The sequence below is a fragment of the Nesoenas mayeri genome, assembly GCF_963082525.1.
Source record: "Nesoenas mayeri genome assembly, chromosome: Z".
NCBI classification, from domain to species: Eukaryota; Metazoa; Chordata; class Aves; order Columbiformes; family Columbidae; genus Nesoenas; species Nesoenas mayeri.
This window is the reverse complement of record NC_137542.1, coordinates 21683676-21702743: the sequence shown is the minus strand read 5'-3', so window position 1 is coordinate 21702743 and position 19068 is coordinate 21683676. Positions and strand designations below refer to the sequence as shown.

The 19068-nt window shown below is 37.7% G+C and overlaps 1 protein-coding gene across 15 annotated transcripts in view; it reads left to right on the top strand.

The window, feature by feature from the left end:
- JAK2 (Janus kinase 2) overlaps positions 1–19068 on the top strand; it is a 93342-nt gene that overhangs the window by 21215 nt on the left and 53059 nt on the right. The window contains exons 1-3 of one of the 15 annotated variants that reach the window (XM_080362701.1): positions 10965–11499; positions 12382–12465; positions 17995–18057. The gene's annotated coding sequence lies outside the window, so the exon portion shown is untranslated. Of the gene's footprint in view, positions 1–6632; positions 6650–10964; positions 11500–11794; positions 11857–11919; positions 12466–13573; positions 13807–14159; positions 14178–17216; positions 17238–17583; positions 17602–17994; positions 18137–19068 lie in introns of those variants that run through there. The other 14 variants (XM_080362699.1, XM_080362707.1, XM_080362705.1 and 11 more) reach the window with 14 other exon arrangements.

Below are 19068 nucleotides of genomic sequence, written 5' to 3'. Positions count from 1 at the left end.
GCAGTTTGTTTGCCCTAGGAAGAAGTCAGGACAGGAAGAAGCAGAGGTAGGAGAATGGAGTCTGAAGTCTAAGTTAAGCAGCATGCGGTTCAGTTATGCTGGAGAGAATGTGCCTTTCCTTGTAAAAGAACCATGTGAGAGAAGAACAGTATGTACTGGAAGTTCAAGCTGATCAGCTGCAAGGTGATCCTCAGCTTGAGTGGAAACAGAAACTCATGGAGATGCTGAAGTGATGTGAGAGAGTGAGAGGAGATGAGGGAATGGGCAGAAATAAAGGGGTGAGCAAAGAGATTTGATAATCATTTGACTATATTGAGAAAATAACTGAAAGGAAATTGAATAAGAAGTGGCCAGTGCTGATGGAGAGAAGTTGTGGTGTGGGTGGCAGGTAGAATTGTGGGGCTGAAGATTGTAGAGGAGAAGTGTGTTGTCAGAGAGTAGAATGTTGTTTGATGGAGTATCTTGGGCAGATTGTAACAATTAATGCCTCCCTGGCTCTGTGGGAGATCAAAGACAGGAAAGCAACAGAAGCTCACCAGGGATCAGTAGTTGAAGTTTTCTGGGCTGTGAGGAGAGCTAGAGAGACCTGTTTGTTTAGGGGTAAGCATGTTATGATATGGAATTGAAATAAGTAGAAGCTCAAGAGGAGGGGAAGGATGTGTGTTATGATAGGTGCTACGAGTAGGACACAGGGCATTGTGGAGAAGCATAAAAATCTCTTATTACAGTAATGAGCCCAACAGAATGTTAATTTGGTTTGTTTGCATTAACAGTTATAATTGATTGTATTAACAGCTTTCCATAAACATTGGAATTGGGAATGTTTAGCTATTCACTGTAGCTGGAGTGTGATTAGGCAGTACAAATTAATTTAATCTATGATCTGACAATGTGAAAATGTGTTAACTTATTTTACTTTGTTTCAAAAATACAGTGAGGGTTTTTTTGTTCTTTTAAAAGATTTTAAACATTATAACTGGATGATGTATAGTAGAGGAATTTTTGTGCTGATTGATCACTTTTCACTCAGAACTAAAGAAAATGAAATGCGGTGGTAGCTTTCTTCCCTTGTGCACTACACCAACTCTTCCTTTTTTTTTTTTACTTACCAGATGCCAATATCTTTCTTCTGCCAAGCAGTTAAAGCTCTTTCCTTGTTACATGTTGCTGGCCTTATTGACTGCCCAAAACACTGCTGTAGGTTTTTGGCAGTGACATGGAAATGATGCTGTTAGGAAAAGGATTACAGATACAAGATAATGTGGTGTTAAAGAAAAATACATGGGAAAAGAATAGTGAGTGAAACTGTCAACTAGAACACCTTTGATGTAGAACATCTGACTGTTCTAAAATCAGGAAAGAAGGAGTAGGGTGTGTGAAGGCAAGTCTCGCAAATGATTAAATGCAATGTCTCTTAAGCACAGATAAGAGACTTACTAAAGATACAGGAATACAGGAAGTCTTGAATGTGATATTAACAGGGGCTACAGTAGTTGTAGTTTAACGAGTCTGACCAACAAACAAATGCTTGTTCTCTGTCTTTTCAAGTGTTACTTGTAAAGAACATAAAGATGATTTTGTGTTCATCCTGGCTTGACATGTTTGTGAGTCTCACATCACTTTGCAACTACATTGGGAAGGAACTACTGTAGGCTTGTCCTGTTCTGAAGCTTGTTTCTGGACACTCATTCTTGGCCAGTGTTTGAAGAACTATGTGACTTTGGTCTGATACTATATTCCTGTTCTGAAGCAAGCAAACAAGCAAATGGCTTGAAAAAAAAATCATACTGGGAGAGAATTAACTCTCAAAATCATGTTTTCCTGTTATATTTTAGGTGCAGAATAAATACAAGTAACAGAATTGTTCAGTGCACAGTTAAGAAGCAAAACTAGTCTGAAATCACCCAATGTATTGAACATTGTTGCTGGCTGAGGAATGACCTCTACTTTTGGCCTTATGTTTGACTCCAAAGCATGCTCACTGGATCTCTGCTAGTAAGCAAAAAGCGTGTTTAGAGTGGTATGCTAAGAAAAGCAAAACATTACTAAGTATATGGAGTAAGCTTGGTGTGCATTAAGTCAAAACCACTTCAAAATTGCTATAAATGTATATTCATAAAGAAATAAAAGAACCTCCATTGCTGTAGCTAAATTCTCTAGAGATATTTCAAAACTATTTTGGATTTACAGGTGTGAGAATGGTTGTTACATAGCTATTTGAGGAAAAGGAGGAATGAATACTTCTTATAGCTGAAAGAAACATGAGTAGCAGGCTAATGAAGAACTCTGTCATAACTAGTGAGTGTGAAGAACTGAGCCTTTCTTTCATTGTTCATTAGTTTTCAAGGAGTGTAGGTCTTACAGAAATATTTGCTGATACTCCTTCATTGTAGGAATAAAGGTAGCATCTCAGACTATGAGGATCAGGAGACATTGAAGCCCAGAGAATCAGGCTCATTTGGAAGGAAGAAAATGCTTAGGACTTCAGCTTTCAAATCAAGAATGATTTCTGCTTTGAAACTTCAGTGAAAAAGAATGAAAGAAACCCACGCAATGGCTGTAGTGCAAAAAACATGGAACAAGATAGCTTTTTGATTATGTTTCTATCCAAAAAAAATATGGCCCATGTTTGTTATCTTTGTTTTTAAGTTCACATACTTGAAAATTACATGGTCAGAAGAACTATCTAATTTTTGTCATGCTGTCCATGCTAGGAGAGAATATCAGTCTGTTAGATGTTTTGTCAAAAGCTATTGTGTTGTCTTGTATGTCCACAGTGGCTACTATGCTTCAAGCAATCACTGTGAGCAACATCCAGAGAAGTATAAAGTAGTAATAATTAATTAGGAACTTATTTGGCATCACTCTGCTAGTTTCTTTTCTTGTACAGTAGACAGATGAATCTGGGCAGTAGTCAGTAAGAAATTCACATGATGGAACGGTTATCTCATTGGTAGTCCAGGGAAACTGTGAATAATCACAAAATCATTTGCGATGAACTCTGTTCTTCTGCTGTGACACCTACTGATTGTAAAAGTGTTTACTGATCATAAAAACTACCTACTATTCATTAAAAAAAAATCCACACTAGTCTTGCAATTTAGACAAGTGCTTTAAGGAAAAAGCAGTTATAATCTTTAATTTGAATTCTTTCTGTAGGCTGAAAAAAATAACTACTTGAAAGGCAGATACCTATCTCTAAATTTTCCATAAATCCATCATATATATCTATTGTGATAATGATACATAAAGCAGCAGAGGGAAGGTGATTTACAACAAGTGCATTTAATTAACTTTGACAGCTGCTTCAGTGAATAGAGAATACATACATACTGTTTTATCTGAGCAGATGTTTGCATAGTCTGCCAAGAAAAATATGAACAGACATGAAATCCGCATGTGAACTGGTGGACTGTGCAGAACCATTTATTCAGTTCTGTTTTGTGTGCACTTGGGAGACAGCCAGATGCTTATAATTTCTAGTTTGGCTTATTGTATGTTCCAGGTGATAGGAAAATAACATAACTACTTCCCTGTCTCTCCATTCTGCTTGAGAGTGGCCTATCACAAAGGTACCTGGCTGGAACCACAGGAGTTAGAGCTGCTTTGTTCTTCTGGAGGAGCATGTTGCTACAAGTAGTAACTCTTCTGGTTTCTTTCAGTAAGAATAGTTGGCTCTGCAACAGGTAACGTTAATCAGTTGCTGAAACTCTAAACATTCTTTATTCTGTCATTGGGAATATGTGTAGCATGCCACCTTATACCATGCTGGCGCAAGTATATTGAGGAATAACAATCACTTTTACTGGTATTTTTACACACTGCACAAACAATGAGAAGGGTCAAAAGGTGATTTGGGCATCTGTATTATCTTGGTCTTGCTCAAGTGCTCTACTGAAAGACTCCTTAAAAGACTCTTTAAGCCTCTTTTTTTTTTAACTCCCACCTCTGAACATTTTTTTTTTCCCCCCAAAGATCTTTTCTCCTACTGCTTTTTATTTTCTATCTGTTTAAAATATGATTTTATAGGTTTCATTTATTCTATCTTCATAATAAAAAGGGTCTGCAAATGTCAGCAACAGGAGGGTGGCATTTGTAATTTTAATGCTCAAAGGCATTAGCTGCCTTTGAGGTGTCTTCCATTTACTCCTCACCTTTAAAAGGGGAAAAAATTACTGAAATTCTTGTCTTAAAGATCCTAATCACCACCCCTTGAGGCTGGGCAATGTGACTGAATCCTCCTTCATCAACTTTTCCCAGCACTCTAAGAGAATAAATAAATGTTGTTTGGAGAGTGATGGAAGAACTGAAGAAATATTTGGTACGGATTGAAATAATAATTTCTCCTTCCCTCCAAAAAGAAGGGGAGGGAAATCCTCCCAACCACCTGTGGTATATTTTTTAACAGCAGCTATTTCTGCTTATTTCTGCTATGATTTGGATACCATGGGAATGGAAAATTAGTTAATTTACCCTGTGGTATGGGATATGATTCTTACAGTATGCTCTGCAGTATCTGATTTGGTAGCCTGAGGATGCTGGGCAACTCACAGAACCTAAGGGCACTGGGAAAGGGAGAGTCCTAAGAGGGGAGTCACAAAAATTAGTTTACTTGGACGAGTTTGGAACCTATCTGCCAGAGGTAGGAGGAGAATTAAAGAGTCCTATATGCTCTTTCTTACAAGGCAAGAAAGTGAAAGTGCAGGAGATTTTCTGTCCCCCGTATGACTCAGTGTGCTGTCTCAGTCTTCCTACTTGAACTGAGGCTTCTGTGATTTTACTCTGCTCCTTTTCTCTCATGGAGTATCTCATCCTTCTGGTGTCTGTCCCTGCCTCCCAGCAAATAATAGCTATAAGAAGGTATTTTCTTCTCAGTAGTAGTGTCAATTTCTTCCCAAATTTTCATTTGCTTTCAATTACATTTCCAAAGGTTGAAACAGAATGCTTTGGCAGAAGTTGATTGTGGCAGGATGCCTTTGTTTCCTTCCTCTTTTTGGATTTTTCTAGGAATCCATGGAGTCCAGACTTTTGGTCATGTTCAGTAGTTATGATGTATCATCCTTGTATCTACTGAGATCAAGCAGGTTCCAACCTACTAGTTGTTGTTTTGTTTTCATTTCCCTATGCACAATCACATTTTACTGTGTGTGTATTAAGGTCATGCTTGCCTAGCAATCTGCTAAATTTTAATTACTTTTTAAAAAGGTAGAGTATATGCTAAGTGGCTGAGGTTATTTCAGTTAAAATTCCAGCTTGATTCTGTACCCAGTTGTGGGTGGAAGGTAAGAGGATAATTCCTCTCCATTAGAGAAGCTTAGTGGGGAGGAATAGGGAAAGAGGAAAAGCAGCTGTCTTTTGAGACTTTGGGGCTCAGACTTGGCCTACTAATCTGTGCTTCGACCTAATAATGCATTCCAAAGTTGGACTATTTAAGCAACATTCAGGTTTTAGAGTGATTCTCAAATCTTTGTAGAAGATCTTGCATTTTGCCTTAACTGTCTGTTCATTATACCTGTCATTCTGTCCTCTTCTCTCTTTTGATTCTATATTTTTGCCCAAGATTTGCTTGTTTTTCCTTTTGCCCACTCCTTTTCTTCTTTCTGGCAGAGACTCTATACAACCCATAAAATGGGTTGAAGTCTTTAGGTGTGACTCAGCTGCTCTGCATACATTGCTTAACAGGACATAGTCTAAGAAAAGGATAGTTTGGCCTTAGGGAGTTTCCATGTCAGATGGGATGGAGTCCTTCACCAGAGGATGAATCCTTTCATTATGCTGTCTTGCTGTCAACAGAAGCATGTGGCTGGTAAAAGGAATAGCATGGGAAGACTCTGTTGTGCTGTACGACTTCTTACATTATTTTGGTTTTAAAGAATGTCTAACATCCTTTATGGATTGTGGCAGTCGTCAAATTACCTTAACTTTCTTTCTGAAAAAGAAATTGCTGTATCACTTGCAATTATGTCTGTCTGAAGTGACTGGCAGGATCTGCCCCGGCTTATACTAACCTTGCATATGGTCATGGTGACGTACGCAGCTTGTGCCAGTATGATGAGGTAAAGTGTTGAATAGTGGTATTGTCTATGAACAGTTTTTGGGAGGGTGGGAGAAGGAGCATCTCCAAAGTGAGATAAACTTAACTTCTTTCAGATCACTTGTTTTATTTACTGCTTGGAATAATGCAGAGGCATTAAGTTGACATAGTAATACCACTTGGACTGGATCAGTACTACAGAGTCATGAAGAATCCTGTTTCTGCTGAAGGCATGGCTGAGATCTTGATTTCCTATGAGATACTACTGAGCAATACACACATAGGCTTCAACAGAGATGTTCACAGTAGTGTCACGGTTGTTACCTAATTCTTTTTTTACTGAACTCTGAAGAATAATCGAGAATGGAAATCTTGAATAGTTTGCATAATCATTGTGTCATGTTACTTTGAGATGTGTTAAATATATTCCATCTATGTCTTTCCCTCATTTTTTTTTTTTTTCCCTTGGTATGGTTTGTTTTCTATTCTTACACATGCCCTTTCTGTTGAACTCTGTGTGTTCAGGAGTTTCTTTTTCTTTCTTTTGCCTGAGGTTTCCTCTACATACAAAAAGTGAAAAATTAAACTGAGGCACTGCATATGGGGAGAGTTACGGTAAGGATCTAATTTAAAAATGGATTTCTTTTTGCAGTGTTTAAGCAGATTGAAGATTTCAATGGCATATCCTTTATGGTGTTACTTAATTTACCTTCCTTGAAAGGAATTCTGAGGTAGTTCTTCCTTCACAGTGAAATTTGTTGTATTAATTATTTTTTGAAACAAAGAATTGTGTTTATATCTGATCTACCAGTTTCTCACAGTGTGAACTTAGGCAAATAGTTTAGACCTTTGTACTTCTATTACATCTGGAAAATAAGAAAGGTGACAGTGTTTTATGTAAAACATCCTAGTACTGAAGCGCAATCCAAACTGACAATATGAAGTTTACTGTGCATAGTTACGAACTTGTGGAAATAGGTAAAGATTACTTCCACTATTCCAGGCAGTCTGGTGGCACTGAAGCTAAGTGTGCCACTGACAGAAGCGTACTGTCTTCTACAGCAATGCCGGATTGTGGGGTTTTGTTTTTAAATTAATTTGGTACCAAAGAATGCTATTGGTGATCTAAAAAATTAAGGCCATTGTCTGGCTTCTCCTGTTATATGGGTAGAGTTTTCTTACATTTGCTGTTGTCTGTGTGCCAGTCAGAGAGATATAATTGCACTGTGACCTTATTTGCTTTAACAAAATGAAACTCAGTTCAGTTATTTGATGAATTGGCAGACAAATATAATGATGTTTAGTTTGAATCTAGGTGTGGGTGGACTGTTTCTTGCATGTAGTAGCGGTCAAAGTCCTTACTATGTACAATTAAGGAAAAAAAATCTATTTAAAATATTGTTTACTGGTAGGTGAGCAGATGTCACAAGTGCTTAAGGGCAGGAGGGAGCATGGGAATACTCATTTATACTGGGATGCCTGGTCAGAAGTGGTCCATTCAGACATTTTTAATTCTTGCTTAAGATTTTTAATTGGATTTAGTTTGCTAATTGGAATATACATTTAACAAATGAAATAACTAATGGTATTTATAGTAGTCTGCAGCTTGGTAAGGTATAGCTTCAGGAACTCAAAGCATGCATAAGGAGAGGAGAGATCATGGTCGGTTTTAAACTTCTTGTTGATTTCAGTGGGTCTCAGCAATTTGTCTTATACCTGAAAATGTATGCGCAAGAACCTCTTAAAGTGACTAGTTAGCTGGAGACATGTCTTATTTGCTGTATTTCACAATCTACCAAAAAACTTATCGGGAGCACACTGTATTTCACTTGTATTCTAGACGTAGGTCCTGCTGTCCTAATTACCTAATTAAGAGTAATTGTATTCAAGGAAATAAATGTGCCAAAGAGTCTCCGGTATCTTTAACAGGCCTTTTGGGGGGGAATAGCCAGATTTTTAATTGTATCACAGTCATAGCTTGTTTTTGTCATCTCTTTGTTACCCACATGTTAAATAGTGTGGAATCCTTCAATCTTTTTCTGTTTTGCTTTGGGGTCTGGTTCTTGAGATCCAAGAAAGTCTGCTCATTTTCAGCAGCTTGTTCCAACCCTAGCAGAGAGGTCTGAAATTCTTAGTTGGCAGAGCTGATATTGAAGCTGCAACTAAGCATATATAATATGCTGAAATGATCTGAAGTAGCTTGTGAGTTTGAGACTGATGTCGGAAAATCCTGTTCTGCTATTTAGAATATCATAAATTTTGAAGAGTTCACCTTATGTAGATTTGAATTTTCCATCCAAAAGTGGGTGGGGAGAATACCACCTTTAGGCAAGATTGAAACAGTAAGATTTTTGACTTGCAGCGAGTTCTAGCAGAAAGAACTGATCTGTCTTGGTTCACATTACTGGCTCGCTACATCCCCAGAACTTTCTTCAGAGCAGTGGGAACTCCTCTGAGATTGAAATCCAGATGAAAGCCCCAGACTTCAGGGCTCAGGGGCAAAGCTTCTGTTGGAATTTGACTTCTCTACTGACAGACTTGAGAGTTTTCAGTTGTTGATGGTTTTGTTTTCTTCTCCTAGCCTTCTGTCATCAGATGGGCTTTTAAGAATAGTTGAATAATTGTTCGGTGGGAATTTTGTACTGTTAACTTTTTTATAAATGACTTATCAGTTTAAAAATATGGTCATGGTATAAATGTTTCATCTTTATTTTATGATGCTTTCTTGTAAAGGAACTGATAATAGCACAATCTATAGCAGCACATTTTGAAATCCAGAAAAGAACACTCTATCTTCTTATCTGATCTTCTGTATGTCATAGACCAGTTACATTTTGGCTTTCCTCTTCCACGAAGTTCAGTAACACCAGTTTATTGAAAGCCTGTTTTGCAACAGTGCCTGTAGGTTTTATGTTTTAAAATAAAGAAATAGAGAATCTATTGCTTTCTTGACTATTTGTTCCAGTAGTTTAGCGTTCTTGTTTCTGAGAGAGGAAAAAAAAAAAAGGTGTTTCAAATAGGTATTTATTATTTAGCCTATTTAAATAATTATTTGCTTTTCTGGTTTTTGTTGTTGTGGTGGTGGTGGTGTTTTTGCATTGTTTTGTTTTCTTGAATCTACGTCAGGCAGTTTGCTGGAGCTTTCTGATCTGTTGGGGCACAATTCTCACAATCTTGCTTTGTGCAATTTCCTTACATTTTTTTCAGGATATAATGTCAAGAATCCTGAAAAAAAAGTTTTGTATCATTCTCATTGCATATTTCCCCAATTTCTGAAATATGAATATAGGGAGCCCTTTGTAAGTGTATCTTAATTGGAAATATTTTCTTTTTCTTTAAAAGTAAAGCATACAACTGAATTGCATAATCATACTCAAAACAGAGTTCTGTAAGTACTGGACACATATGATGATCATTTGACTTTCTTTTTTTGGGGGGGAAGCACCAGTCTATCAGTCTCCCTATTCCGCCCCCCCTTTTTTAAATGTATAAGAGAACATAGAATATTAGACATGTTACATTGTGGAGATATTATTGACTTCCCTGTCATTTTCATTAGAATTTTGAAGAATCTCCACTAACTGCATATTTTTTGACAACTTTTTGACAAACTTTTGTTTACTTTTAGAGCCTTGGGGTTTTTGGCTTAATTTTTTTTCTGACAATCTGTGTTTATAGAGATAACGTGATCTTGGCAAAGCATGTAGTGCTGTATCTTTGCAAAAGCTGGCTGGTATTTCAGATAGGGAACAAGTGGAGAGGTCTCAGGCCATTGATGATTAAAGAAGCATTAAGCAAACTATCAAGCAAGTACATTTTCCTGAATTATAAAGATAAAATGTCAAGACTGCTATCATAAATTATTCAACAATATGAAGCATTAGAATAGTGTTTTAAAAAAAGAATATATTCCTTTTTTAAAAAAAAAAAAACAACCTTCAACCCTTCTATCAAAGAATAACAGAAACTGTGATATTTATGTATATGATAATTGAAGTCTAAATCGTTATTTGATAGGCCTGTGAATGCATTTATATAGTTGTCTTTTTTAGATTATTAGTATTTAATTAAACATTCATTTATAGAAATCACTTGACTTCAAACATTTCTTTGGCACTGTCTCATGAGATTGTTGCTTGGATGTATCAGAGGGACTTCTTTGTGTTTTGTTGTATTGCATTATGTGACCAGTCCCTGGTTCTGTAGGGATTTATAAATGTGATTTAGTCCATGCACAATGCCTCTTTGCAGCTCTGTTAAATCTGTATAGGATCTAAATTGCGGGCCAAGGAAGGAGGTGGTTTGGTTTTGTGAGTTTTTTGGGGGGCTTGTTTTTTATTTAAGGCAGGTTTTTTATTACCTCCTTTAGAGCTGCAGGCTCTAATCTTGCCTGGGTTTTTGGCTGCTTCTGCAATACCAAAGAAAATTTAAATTAAAAAGCCAAGATGTGTTATATAAATGGCATTGTATGGAATTATATTTTCTACAAAGGTAATTGTGAGCACTTATAAATAATATTAGTGTTCCAGGTTTCTGTAACTGATGTGTTGTTGTAAAGATTTAGCTTTGTTTTCCTCTACAACACTTCAAGCACTTTTCAAAGGTGGGGGACAGGGTGAACACCACCAAAATCCCCTATAAACCCCCTGCACCTTAAGGAGGGAATTTGTACATGAAATTTGCATCAGGTCAGTCATATTGATACACACAATTTGTAAACTGAAGCTGGAAAAGCAGGGTAAGATGAAAAGAGTGTTTTTGGAGAGTCCGAAGAAGAGACCGGCATCTGTTGCTCTTGGCTGTTTGGTAGAGATCGCTGATTCACTCTGACTTAAACGTTATCCTGTTTACATGTTGACAGTTATTTCTGCAGAATGCTAATTTGTTAAAGCATGTTTTCAGGTTCTCTTCAGATGGTGTAAAAGCTGGGATAGAAGTAGAGGATAACTTCATTCGTCCAGATGTTTTCACATTTTTGATGACTTTGTCTCAGATTTACTAGTCTTTCCCTCCCCCACATTTTTCACTGAAAAATGTTACAGGAAACAGGGTCATGAATGTTTTATCAAGCAGCACATTATGCAGCGTTCCTGCCCAAGACCACTTCAGCCTTTGCTTTTGGTGGGTCGTCGATACTGGGAGAGAACAGAAATAAAAGAACCCACAAAATGAGAGCAGCAGGGACAACATCTTAATGTTATGAAAAACTATTTTTTTTTTCTTAGCTGTATAAAAGGTGGCTGGGGTTGTGATTATATTCTCCTTGGTACTTTACCTTATATGGAAAAGTGTAAAATTGTACTTTTAGTCTGCAAAGGTAGAGATTTAGAAGTTTGCCAGGGAGAAAAGTAGTCTCATTCATGATACTCTGGTTGTTGCAACTGAAGGTGCTGTCTCACTTAGAACGATGTAGCGAAGAGGCACGGTGATACCATTTTGTGCAATTATTTCTCACTACACATAAGGTAATTGCAAATTTTCCTCATCTGTCTTTTGAGGTTTCAGTAACATTTTTTTCTTAAGTTATTCTCATACTTGAGTTATTCTGATCAGGATTTTCCTATAATTGACTCTCTTTTCCCCACTTCTTTTATGCTGTGTTGGAAGAGAATAAACCCCAAAGAAAAGCAAATGTCTTAACCCACGGAGGGGAAAGGAAGTTTTAAAACATTGGGTTTACTTTTTGTCTCAACTTTACCTCTTCCTCCTTCTGTGTACCTCCTGCTTGCCTACAGAACACTAGCACTGTCACTGCCCTTCCCCCCCGCCACGTATCTTCTGCTCCTGGTTCACAGGAAGAAAATTCTCACTCTTCAGCCCTGGTGAGTTTCTGCACAGTGTAAATACAGATGACAGTTACTGTAGAGGCAGTAGTTCCACTGACCTCCGAGGAGAGAAGTTGCCAGGCTGAGGAAGTGAGATAAGAGGGCAAGAAAAGGGAGATGACAGAACTCAGAAGGAAAGTCCAAAAGGGTTTACTTTTTTAAAATCCAGGCCCTGGGGAAAGCTTCCTGAACCAGCCTCAGGCTGGCCAACTTATCCTAACAGCCAGTGGCAACTGGAAAGAGTTACAACTGGTTTTCCTCACAGAACTATTTGTTGTCAGAAACCCCTTATCTTCTGTGGAGGAAGAGAACCTTGCATTTTCTACCAGGATATAACTCCGCTTGAAGAAATAGTTGTGTTTTTATTTGCCTAGAAGATACTCCTTTTTTTTTTTTTTTAATAGACTCCAGAGCACTCCTGTAGTCAGAGAGGAAAAAGAACTTTGTCGAACATCTGATGCCATTCAGAAGTACTGAACTATGGCAAGTGGTGCATCTTAAGCTGTTGTCTCTCTTCCACAGTTAAGCTGTTGAGAGCCAACATTTACCTGAGAAATCCCTGCCTGCCAGAGGAGGACGGACAGGTCTTCAGAGGCTGAGCCAAGAGTAACCGTTTTGAAACCTTTTCCAGTGTGATACGGCTGGTGTTGTCTGTTGTGCTGCTGTTCAGCACTCTCAGGCTGCAGCGTGAAATTCGTGTGACCTCTGAAACCTTCGTTCAGCCTGCTTGGTTCTTGAGAGCATCTGCTAAACTGGCATCTGTTTTGTAACTGCTGATGCTATTCTTTGGTGATGTAATACTGTAGCAACAAATGTTGGTTTGTGTTTTGACAAATCCCTGTTCACTTATTACACTGTGAATTGCGTTTGGGAAAGGATAGCTTGCTTTCTTCAAAAGTGTCTTCCAGCATCGCCTCCCCACTATCTCAATCTTGCAGTGTTTAAGAAAGCCGAGCCACTTAACAGGCTGCTTTGTTGCTGTTGTATTTTTTGCTTTTGTTTGCACTCTCAATATTTATTTTAAGCACTGACTGTAGCTATAACTGTCATATGTATTCTCTAGAGGTCATTGGAGGGTTTTCCCCTAGACGATGTTTTCAACAAAAATGTCTTTTAATAGAAAAATACTTCTTTCTGTTTCAGTAGTGAGATGGAACATTTTTTCCACTTTGAAATGTGATTTTTGGTTTTTTTAACCTTTTACAAAATTATCTCCTAATTTCTTGGTAATTCACTAGTAGTTGTTTTTACATAGAAGCCAGTGCTTTGGTTGTTCAATGTAGGACAGTGGTTCTCCATTTTTTGTAACCAAAAGCCAGCAGGCAGAATGAGAGCAGTAGCAAGCAATCCTCAGGATCACTTTACTTTGAGTTAGTTTGCTTCATGCACACAAGAACATGGGCATTTACTTTTTTATATCTTTGTGAAAAAAATCAAAGAATCAATTAACCCTTATTTAATGGTCTCCGCTATTAAACAGAGCTCTGTTCTCAGTACAGTTCATGAAGCAAAGTCTAGTTTGATGTGGCACACTTGTGAAAATATCACTTGGTCCCAGTTTTCCTGTTATCATCTTCTATTGCATCACATCAGAAGAATTCGAGAGATGTGTAAGGGAATCACGGGAAATTTGGGACATTTTTCACATACTTAATGCAAAAGGTCTTTCTGACCTATTGTGGTTACTTATTCTCTGTCCTCTGTGTGTATAAAGTTGTGCAGATAATGATAGGTCTGGATGGACTAAGGAACCTTAGATACCACTGTCTCAGGAGATAATATTTGCCAAAGTGATTGGGCAACCATTTGAATTGCTTGGGAATTATCTGATGAAATAGTCTTCTGCTGAAATTTATCAGCATGGTGAAATGGAAATGTTTTGCAGATACAAACCAACTTTTGCCAAAGCTTTGATGGAACCTAAGCAGAGCTGTTGCTTGTGGGCAGGTCTCTTGTTTTGATTGCTTTTCTGGTAACTTACTTACTTAGCAGGTTACTGTGATGCTGAGGCTTCTAGGATTTATTATTGTTTATTCTTCTTTTCCAGCAGCACCCTCAGGTAGCTTTTTTCTGGGAATAAGCGAGAGCAAAAGCTTCACTCTTTTGAGAAGAACTTAGAAATCCTGATTTTTTATTTTTTTTTTTTATGCCTAATCAGAATGGAAATATTTAAATCCTTATACTAACAGCTTCTATCCACTTCGTCCCTGTGTGTCATGCAAGTGGATCAGGCCAGGATCTGTACTCTTTCCTTGTGCAAAAGTTCATGGACTCTTGCTGAATTGCTGATACAGACAGTGGTTTGCCAAGCAAAAACTGTAAGCAAATGTTATCTTTGCTTCTCCACTTTTTTTAGCATATGTTTTGTCATTGATATGTTAGTCTGTCATCTTCCTTCTATGTCTGCTTGTTACCATGTGCGTTCAAATTTTGATCTATTAAAAATCCTTGTGTGATATTAATGTACAGCTGACGAAACAGGAAAAATCCTTTGAAATCACTTAGCTTTTTGCAGTTGTTTCTTGCATGAGCAGTTTTTTTCTTGTGCCAGTGGCTTTACCTTGTGGCAGGACAACTTTTAGATCCCTCAGTATTCAGGGCATATTATAAAAAGACCATGAAAACTGAAGACATACTCTACAAAACACCTTTAAATATGTTTTAAGGCAATATTTTATATTTTTGTGAAAATTATTTTTAAAGTTAGAACAAATATTACCTGGGAAAAGATGGCAGAGTTTTCTTAATGTGGAAGATTTAAAGCAGAACATTTAAAGCACAGATTAACTTTATGTCTAAGCTTGGCATCTGTCATCTAAGCAACGGAAGAAGTTCTTAGATTTTCCAGGTTGCTTAGTGGTTTTAAAGGTATTATTGAGTACTTTGATAAAGTCAGTCAGAACATTGTTTTCTCTTGAATATGCAGTGGAAAGATGTGAATGTGTTGCTGTGATTTTTTTTTTTTTTTTTCTTTTCCTGAAATACTAGCTCATGAACAAAGACTTCAGAATCTCTTGCTTGTCCTTTAGAGAACAGTGGCATTTCTGCACATGCTGATGTTTTAAAAATACAATACTTTATTGCCTGTTGAAGTAGCATATGCATTTAGTTCATTGAAGTTAATATAGCTTTGTGTCTAAAAAAACCCACCCAAACGAACCTGCATACACAAATCCAAGCAGACCAGACATACAAGGAATAGTGCATGATGTATGCAGAATATGAACACTATTATCTGTTTAAAATTTTAAAGTTTTCATAGCATAACAGGCCATGCTGCGTGCATCTTATGGGAAAGTTCAGTTGTGCTCCATTTGTCTGTATATTCAAACTGTGAATACTATAATTAAATATTAAGTATACAGATTAAGTGTAAGCCCAACTAAACAAAACAATTAGAGTTAGGAAACTCAATGACTTTTTTTCTTAGTCTAATCTTGGGTTTGGAGGTAAAAAATTAAATTGAGTGGTCTTGTAACATGACACATGATATTTTTTAGAACTTACTGATATGCTCCCATAACTAATGTTAAGATCGGTTAGTACTTTTAGTGAGACTTTTCTAGTCTCTTACATACAATCTTAACCACTTATCTACCATTATTTGGGAAGATTTTAATGATTTATGTTTGCAATGTTCATTCAAGTGCCTTGAAAGAAGCAGATGTGTATAAGCAGATGGAAAGTGCACATTTTTGTCATCTGCAGTTTACCAAATATGTCCTGGTCTACTGGCAATAAACATGTTGAGTTATTGGGAAGCAACTTGTGTCTCCAAGGCCTTACTTGTGAATAGAAAATGCTGGTTTGATCTTTCTCCTCTCTTGCCAGCAAATAGAGGATTCAAGGTACTCAGTGACAGAAGCAAAATGAAAACTAGTATTTATAGGAATTCTGAAGGCTTGCTGAGAAGTGACTGTTTCAGGTTGTAGAACCTCCTCTGTATAACAATATCTGTATTGTGTTCTTCACAGATAATGGAAACTTGGAGGTGATGGACTAATGTATTTTGACTGAGTTTCGTTAGACCCTAAATTCATTTTGAAATTGAGTATTTAAATCCTTGCAGCTGCCAGAAATCTAAGCTGGTGTAGACTTGAACAGATTGAAGGGAAAGAGCATGTGTGGGAGCAAAGCCACTGGCAAGATGGTGCACTGTCATATTGGTACAGCCAAGAATGTAGGTAACATACTTTGCAACTCTGCTGCTAAAAAAGTTGTGTCAGATGAGACTTACTCGGCCTGAAAGTATGTACACTGAATAGTAGTTTTATAAGGTCTTGCTGCAGACCCTATAAAGAGTTAATTCTCTGTGTGCAGAAAGAAAAGTGGTTGACTTGCTCTTGGGGAAAAAAAAGAGAGTAAGCGAGGAAGAAACACCTTACTGTAACCACCATGAGCCTGTTTGTGAGCTTCGAGTTCTTCATCTCTGAATTTCCATGCTTTTTGTCAAGAGCCATGAGCTGCTCCTTCATAAGCAAGCAGTATTTTTCTTCTTTGTCATGTGTATGATAGATTTGATGTTAGGCTGCTTTATCCAGTTTTTGCCTTTGAAATGTAAGCTGCAGTGTCACTGAGCTTATTCAGAATGTTGCAAACCTTATTCTATAGGGCTCTGCTAGGCAGAGAGAAGTGGTTTGAGTTCTTAGGTTCACCTGGTTTGTCCCATAAGTTCATTAGCTATATGAGACAGCTGCTAATGATGTTAGACAATTGATCTGGAGTTTATGGAAAAACTACACAACTAACTACAGTCCCGTAAATTTTAACACAGTTTTGCTCAAATTCAGGAGCCTGACAGGGAATGATGAATGCAAGGCAGTTGCGAGCATTGAACAATACTTTTAAAATAGAAAATAATTTAGAATACCCAGCAATGTGCGTTGGTGTGAAACCTGCGTGAGCAGGTGTTGGTTCTGTTCTTTGTTAGAAGCCGGTGCTCTCAGATCAGATCCGTGGCATGTGTGCTTGGTAGGTCAGTGGCAGACTGCCATGACCCAAAAGGGCTCCCACTGCCCAGGTCTGGAAAACTTGCATTGACTGTGCTGGACTTTGGGTCGGATGTTAATTAGCTGGCTAGACAGCACTTGGAAGAGAATCCTTGCAGCTGCATACAAAATACACAGCTGTCCAAACAAGGCAAAACTGCTTATCTCTGGAGCCAGTATTGCACGGGGAGAAATGCTAATCATTGCCGTCAAAGTCCGACTGCTGTGGGGAGAGAAGCTGAATTTACTGCTCGTTGAAATGGATTCCTTTTTCTTGGGGCCTTGGTGAAAGACTCAGTAGACACACAGCACATGGTGCTGAGGAAATAGTGTTGATTTTTTTCTCTTCTGTCCAGGGAGATTTCCGCCTGAAGAATCACCAAATACAAAGTGTGCAGAGTTCTCCCGTTCTGAACTCTTCTGTCTTTGAATTTCCATTGTATTTTGTTTCCCTCTAAGTTTTAAAATTCATTTTTGCTTCTCTGTCAGGCCCTTTCCTATGTTGGGAGGATTACAACAGGGAATTTATCATTTTTTTGCTGGTGCAGGAAGCTGCTGTTGAGCTTGTGTTTTCAAATGGTGCTTCTCGCAACCACAGAACTGTTGTGCAAAGGGAGTGAGGGTGGGTGTGCCCTTGTCCTTCCTGCTACAAGACGCTTGGTGTTGACTTCCACATGAGTTTGAAATGAGTGGCTGTTGTCAGTTTTCAAATAGAATTATTTTTTCTGGCTAAACGGGAGTGTTCTTACATGAAGTGAGCATACCATGTCTCTTTTTGTAATTACTTTTCCTTTTTCATTTCTTTGTGTAATGCTGTCAACTGTTTTCTTAAACTTATGCTGTATTCACAGAAAATAAAAACATAGTGAGTGCAAAAAAGATATTGGTAATTATATTTCAAGTCAAGTGTCTGGTTCATATACCAACTGCATGCTAGAACTGAGGAGGAGTCTCTGATAGTACAAAAAATGTGGGGTTTTTTCTTTTAACTTGGTATTTTAAAAAACCCTAAATTTAGAAAGTTCTTGGCAAAGAAGACAGGAATTTGGGCAAATGAGATAGGAGTGGATCACTCTATCTGAACATAAACACAGATGTGAATTCTTAAATAATGATGCATTATTTTAACATTGTGTTTTTATTGCAGATACATTATGTTCCACCACTGCTTGTGTACCTGTTTTGTCTGACCTGTGGATACCAGCAGCAAGTGAGTGACTTGTGATGTGCTTGTTTAAAGGGCTTCATCACTCTCATGTTTCCTACAGAGATTTCTCATGTGATAAAAGGTAATTAACAGTCAGCGTTTTATCTGTAGTGAGAGAATGCTCTGATTCTTGAACCTCCAAAGATGTATGTTTGAAATGGCATGATTTAAGATCCTAGCCCTGGAGGTTTACCTAGGAAACCCCCGCTCCCTCCTGCCCCCGTTTCCCCCCGCCCTGCAAACCACAAGCCAACCAACAACAATGACAAAAAACAAACAAAACAACAAACAAAAACCCAAACCAACCAAACAAAAAACCCATAATAAACTCACAACACTAAACTGAGGGTGGAGGAGGATTATTTTAAAGAAGATAGAGTTTAAATTCTGCAAAACTGGTAGAGCCCATAACTCAAGAAAAAATTGTTGTTCTGAATGGAGCTGTGAATGCTGCATATTATTAAATCACGAGAATTTTGTGTGCCCTCCACATTTTAATGAAATTTCTTGCGTAAGTGACGGTTTTCAATCTCATTGCTTAATTTCTTCCTAACTGACGTAAAAAGAACAATATGTATTAGTGTAGCCTAGTGTCTCTGGTAGAATTAATTCTCTGTTAGGTGCACTGCAGGTGCAGACAGCAACAGAGAATTGCATGTAAACATGTTGCAGTTTAGATGCTGGTAATTATGGTTAGAACAATATGGGGAATGATTAATCTCCCCCTTCAAAAGCTTTGACTTGAAATATCATCCAGATTAGGAAAATTAAAATAATCCTCTTGAATCAAATCCTCTGTTCGTCAGTACCGGAGTCATATCTTCTATAGTTAGTAGCTTTGATCTGCAAATCAAGAAGTTTATATTCTGTCCTGATTTTGTTATGCATTCTTGTTAAATGTGTAAATGGAGAGACCATTTTTCAGGTAATTGTGTCAGACACCCCCTGTGAGATGTGTGTGGACCTGGTATATAGGTCCTTCATGGCAAGCAAATGCCTCTGTGATACTGTGAG